Source organism: Oncorhynchus mykiss, chromosome 14 (genome assembly GCF_057628025.1).
Source record: "Oncorhynchus mykiss isolate SJ-2025 chromosome 14, ASM5762802v1, whole genome shotgun sequence".
Lineage (NCBI taxonomy): Eukaryota > Metazoa > Chordata > Actinopteri > Salmoniformes > Salmonidae > Oncorhynchus > Oncorhynchus mykiss.
This window is the reverse complement of record NC_143035.1, coordinates 1,439,520-1,445,209: the sequence shown is the minus strand read 5'-3', so window position 1 is coordinate 1,445,209 and position 5,690 is coordinate 1,439,520. Positions and strand designations below refer to the sequence as shown.

General features: G+C 39.2%; 1 long non-coding RNA gene across 1 annotated transcript; it reads right to left on the bottom strand.

The window, feature by feature from the left end:
• Positions 1-1,507: 1,507 nt before the first annotated feature.
• On the bottom strand, positions 1,508-4,348 carry LOC149978232 (uncharacterized). The gene is made up of 3 exons (XR_016486224.1): positions 4,265-4,348; positions 4,078-4,147; positions 1,508-3,968 (listed from the first exon to the last, which is right to left on the bottom strand). It is a non-coding gene; the product is annotated as an uncharacterized LOC149978232 (long non-coding RNA).
• Positions 4,349-5,690: the final 1,342 nt, after the last annotated feature.

Sequence of the window (5,690 nt, the reverse complement as noted above, 5' to 3'; positions counted from 1 at the left end):
TTTGAGGACTGAATTTTCAGATTTTTTTTGGTAGCCAAATGTGATATATAAAACGGAGCTATTTCTAATACACAAATAATCTTTTTGGAAAAACTGAGCATCTGCTATCTAATTGAGAGTATCCTCATTGAAAACATCAGAAGTTCTTCAAAGGTAAATGATTTTATTTGAAGGCTTTTATGTTTTTGTTGAAATGTTGCGTGCTGGATGCTAACGCTAATGCTAACGCTAAATGCTAACGCTAAATGCTAACGCTAGCTAGCTACTTTTACACAAATGATTGTTTTCCTATGGTTGAGAAGCATATTTTGAAAATCTGAGATGACAGTGTTGTTTACAAAAGGCTAAGCTTGAGAGATGGCATATTTATTTCATTTCATTTGCGAATTTCATGAATAGTTAACGTTGTGTTATGCTAATGAGCTTGCTGATAGATTTACACAATCCTGGATACAGAGGTTTTTTCATAGCTAAACGTGACGCAGAAAACGGAGCGATTTGTCCTAAACAAATAATCTTTCAGGAAAAACTGAACATTTGCTATCTGAGAGTCTCCTCATTGAAAACATCAGAAGTTCTTCAAAGGTAAATGATTTTATTTGAATGCTTTTCTGTTTTTTTGTGTAAATGTTGCCAGCTGAATGCTAATGCTAAATGCTACGTTAGCCATCAATACTGTTACACAAATGCTTGTTTTGCAATGGTTGAGAAGCATATTTTGAAAATCTGAGATGACAGTGTTGTTAACAAAAGGCTAAGCTTGAGAGCTAGCATATTTATTTCATTTCATTTGCGATTTTCATGAATAGTTAACGTTGCGTTATGGTAATGAGCTTGAGTCTGTATTCACGATCCCGGATCCGGGATGGGGAGATCAGAAAGGTTAACAAGTCACAGGCTCTGTGTGTGATAACAGTTTTGAACATAATTTTTTTTATGACAATCAAATCTGTGTACCACACATACACTATCTGTAAGGTCACTCAGTCTAGGAGTGAATTTCAAACACAGATTCAACCACAAAGACCAGGGAGGTTTTCCAATGCCTCGCAAAGGGCACCTATCAGTAGACGGGTAAAATGTAAAAAAGCAGACATTGAATATCCCTTTTAGCATGGTGGTTTTAGCATTAATTACACTTTGGATGGTGTATACAGTTTTCCACAATTGTCTTCACAAGTTTGTTGAATCTTTGGGCCATTTTCCCAAAACTCTAAATGCAAAACTACAAATCTCTAGCAAAAGCAAACATTACATTCAAAACTGTTTTATCTCTTTCCAAAATGTTTTTTTTTTGCATCAAAATGACAAACACACAAGCGTCATATGAATAGATCTGTCTACCAACCAACAACGCACTGATGTGCTCAATACAAAATACTGCTATGAATATCCCATCAGTGGGTTTGTCTTTTGCATTTTCAGTGTTACACTGTAGCCGGTTGTAGAAGATTGTTACAGTAATGTATACCTACTCAAATATACATGAACACACACAAACGCAATACAGTAACACAAACATTGTCATTTATTTCCAAAATGCAGTATTTTTTAACCCTTGTGTTTTGTATGTATCACTTTCCATACCCAACAGGAGAAAACCAGGAAAAACATTCAGAAGATAAATTATTTTCTGTACAAAAATTAAGGTGTCTCATTCTTTCAATACTCCAAACACAAAAAGACATGCAAAATGTAAGACAAAACACATTCGGGCTGCCTCCTATTTTGGTCTGGCCACAGCACCTCATCTACATCACAAGCAACGTTCTCCCTGGCTAAACAGCGGGTAAATCATCTTCTGGAGTGAAGGATCCAGCCGCCGAAAGCCCCCACATCAACTCGACCATATGCATCCTCCATTGCCTGGAGAAGAGGCATGCGTGCGAGGGGATGGCGGTCATACACCTTCCATCGCCATGCCGAAAAAGACTCTTCAATTGGGTTTAGAAATGGGGAATATGGTGGGAGGTGTAGAACAATACATTGTGGGTGGTCAATGAATCAGTTGCGGACCAGAACAGCCCAGTGGAAACTCACGTTGTCCCAGACGACAACATACCTGGACTGCTCTGGTCCACCCCTCTGCTCGGCTGGAATGAGGATGCCATGTAGTGTGTCCAAGACTGTGATGAGAAGGGCGGTGTTGTAGTGACCAAGGTTGGCATGGTGATAGAGGACGCCTTGCTGGCTAACTTGGTAATATTTCCTCCACGCTGTCCAGCGACATTCACAATGGCACGGTGGCCAATAATGACTCGTCCCCTTCTTTTGGCTAGCTTGAAGCCAACCTCATTAATGTACAGTGCCTTGCGAAAGTATTTGGCCCCCTTGAACTTTGCGAACTTTTGCCACATTTCAGGCTTCAAACATAAAGATATAAAACTGTATTTTTTTGTGAAGAATCAACAACAAGTGGGACACAATCATGAAGTGGAACGACATTTATTGGATATTTCAAACTTTTTTAACAAATCAAAAACTGAAAAATTGGGCATGCAAAATTATTCAGCCCCCTTAAGTTAATACTTTGTAGCGCCACCTTTTGCTGCGATTACAGCTGTAAGTCGCTTGGGGTATGTCTCTATCAGTTTTGCACATCGAGATACTGAATTTTTTTCCCATTCCTCCTTGCAAAACAGCTCGAGCTCAGTGATGTTGGATGAAGAGCATTTGTGAACAGCAGTTTTCAGTTCTTTCCACAGATTCTCGATTGGATTCAGGTCTGGACTTTGACTTGGCCATTCTAACACCTGGATATGTTTATTTTTGAACCATTCCATTGTAGATTTTGCTTTATGTTTTGGATCATTGTCTTGTTGGAAGACAAATCTCCGTCCCAGTCTCAGGTCTTTTGCAGACTCCATCAGGTTTTCTTCCAGAATGGTCCTGTATTTGGCTCCATCCATCTTCCCATCAATTTGAACCATCTTCCCTGTCCCTGCTGAAGAAAAGCAGGCCCAAACCATGATGCTGCCACCACCATGTTTGACAGTGGGGATGGTGTGTTCAGCTGTGTTGCTTTTACGCCAAACATAACATTTTGCATTGTTGCCAAAAAGTTCAATTTTGGTTTCATCTGACCAGAGCACCTTCTTCCACATGTTTGGTGTGTCTCCCAGGTGGCTTGTGGCAAACTTTAAACAACACTTTTTATGGATATCTTTAAGAAATGGCTTTCTTCTTGCCACTCTTCCATAAAGGCCAGATTTGTGCAATATACGACTGATTGTTGTCCTATGGACAGAGTCTCCCACCTCAGCTGTAGATCTCTGCAGTTCATCCAGAGTGATCATGGGCCCCTTGGCTGCATCTCTGATCAGTCTTCTCCTTGTATGAGCTGAAAGTTTAGAGGGACGGCCAGGTCTTGGTAGATTTGCAGTGGTCTGATACTCCTTCCATTTCAATATTATCGCTTGCACAGTGCTCCTTGGGATGTTTAAAGCTTGGGAAATCTTTTTGTATCCAACTCCGGCTTTAAACTTCTTCACAACAGTATCTCGGACCTGCCTGGTGTGTTCCTTGTTCTTCACGATGCTCTCTGCGCTTTTAACGGACCTCTGAGACTATCACAGTGCAGGTGCATTTATACGGAGACTTGATTACACACAGGTGGATTGTATTTATCATCATTAGTCATTTAGGTCAACATTGGATCATTCAGAGATCCTCACTGAACTTCTGGAGAGAGTTTGCTGCACTGAAAGTAAAGGGGCTGAATAATTATGCACGCCCAATTTTTCAGTTTTTGATTTGTTAAAAAAGTTTGAAATATCCAATAAATGTCGTTCCACTTCATGATTGTGTCCCACTTGTTGTTGATTCTTCACAAAAAAATACAGTTTTATATCTTTATGTTTGAAGCCTGAAATGTGGCAAAAGGTCGCAAAGTTCAAGGGGGCCGAATACTTTCGCAAGGCTCTGTAAATATAAACATGCTGAATTGCAGCATCCAGCTCAAAGACTCTCTGAAACAGACAACAAGACAATATGGTGAGGCATAATACACTGGATTACAGTACTGTAATGTGTCTATACAGTGCTCATATGATAGTACATTCACAGTATAGTACTTACTCATGGCGCTGTTCTTTAACCCTCTGTCAAATGGCACCCTGTAGACCAATTTCATCCGGATTCGGTTGCGCTGTAATACACGGTCCAATGTAGACAAACCAATTTGGTGAATGTTATTGAATATTGTGTTGTCTGCAATTATGTGGTTCTGGATTAATCGAAGTCTAATGGTACTGTTTGCCACTACCATGTTCACAATAGCGGTCTCCTGTTCTTGTGTGAACAGCCGGTGTCTTCCACCGTGGCCTGGCCGTCTCCCAGTTCTGCAGAAGATCCACAGATATGATATGATTGGTTACAGTGAACTAAAATAATCTATTCTTTCAATATGACATTACTGTAACATTGGCCAACTGCTATGTCGGACTGCAGTGTACTACAGTTTACATACATAAAGAGCATAGTGTAGATGATCCTTTACCTCTAGGTCTTGTTTCACCATTTTCCTCAAAAAAAGGAGAGCTCATCTGTGGCCTTTTATAGTGCTAAAGCTCTGATTTCTAAGTGAACAATTCATTAACTAGTGTTTACACCTGTGAGGAGTGTGTGTTGCCAATTGATATATAGAGCTTGGCACTGTGATTGGTGTGGCTTTCCAAAAGGACTAAAGAGATTTTAATTTTGAATGTTGTGCCTAATATAGAGAACTGTGTGTAGTGTTTTTCAAAAAGTGTGATATAGAATTTTAAACTGAGTGTAAATCAGGAATTCTGCTTGCAATTTTGCAGACTTGGTTTAGGGATTTGGTACATGAGTTTCAGGTTTTGGTGATTGTGTTTCAAGTTCCAATTTCAGTGTGTAAACAATTGGGAAAAACTGTAAATACACCCAGCAACTACAAATATACAGGCGTCCTTCCTAACTCAGTTGCCGGAGAGAAAGGAAACCGCTCAGGGATTTCACCATGAGATCAATTGTGACTTTAAAACAGTTAGAGTTTAATGGCTGTGACAAGACAAAACTGAGGATGGATCAACAACATTGTAGTTATTACTCCACAATACTAACCTAATTGACAGAGTGAAAAAAAATATTCCAAAACATGAATCCTGTTTGCAATAAGGCAAAGCAATAAACTTTTTTCCTGAATATAAAGTGTGTTATGTTTGGGGCAAATCCAATACAACCCATTACTGAGTACCTCTCTCCATATTTTCAAGCATAGTGGTGGGCATGTAATGGGTATGCTTGTAATCGTTAATGAAAAAAATTAACAGAATGGAGCTAAGCACATGCAAAATTAAAGAGAAAAACTTTGTTCAGTTTGCTTTCCACCAGACACTGGGAGATGAATTCACCTTTCAGAAGGACAATAACCTAAAGCACAAGGCATTGCTTACCAAGAAGACAGTGAATGTTCCTTAGTGGCTGAGTTAGTTTTACTTAAATCTGCTTGAAAAGCAATGACAAGGCTTGAAAATGGTTGTTTAGCAATGATCAACAACCAATTTGACAAGAGCTTGAAGAATTTTGAAAATAATAATGTGCAAATATTGTACAGATTTAACCTGAAAGATTCACAGCTGTAATCGCTGCCAAAGCTGATTCTAACATGTATTGACTCAGGGGTGTGTGTACTTATGTAAATAAGATATTTCTGTATTTCATTTTCA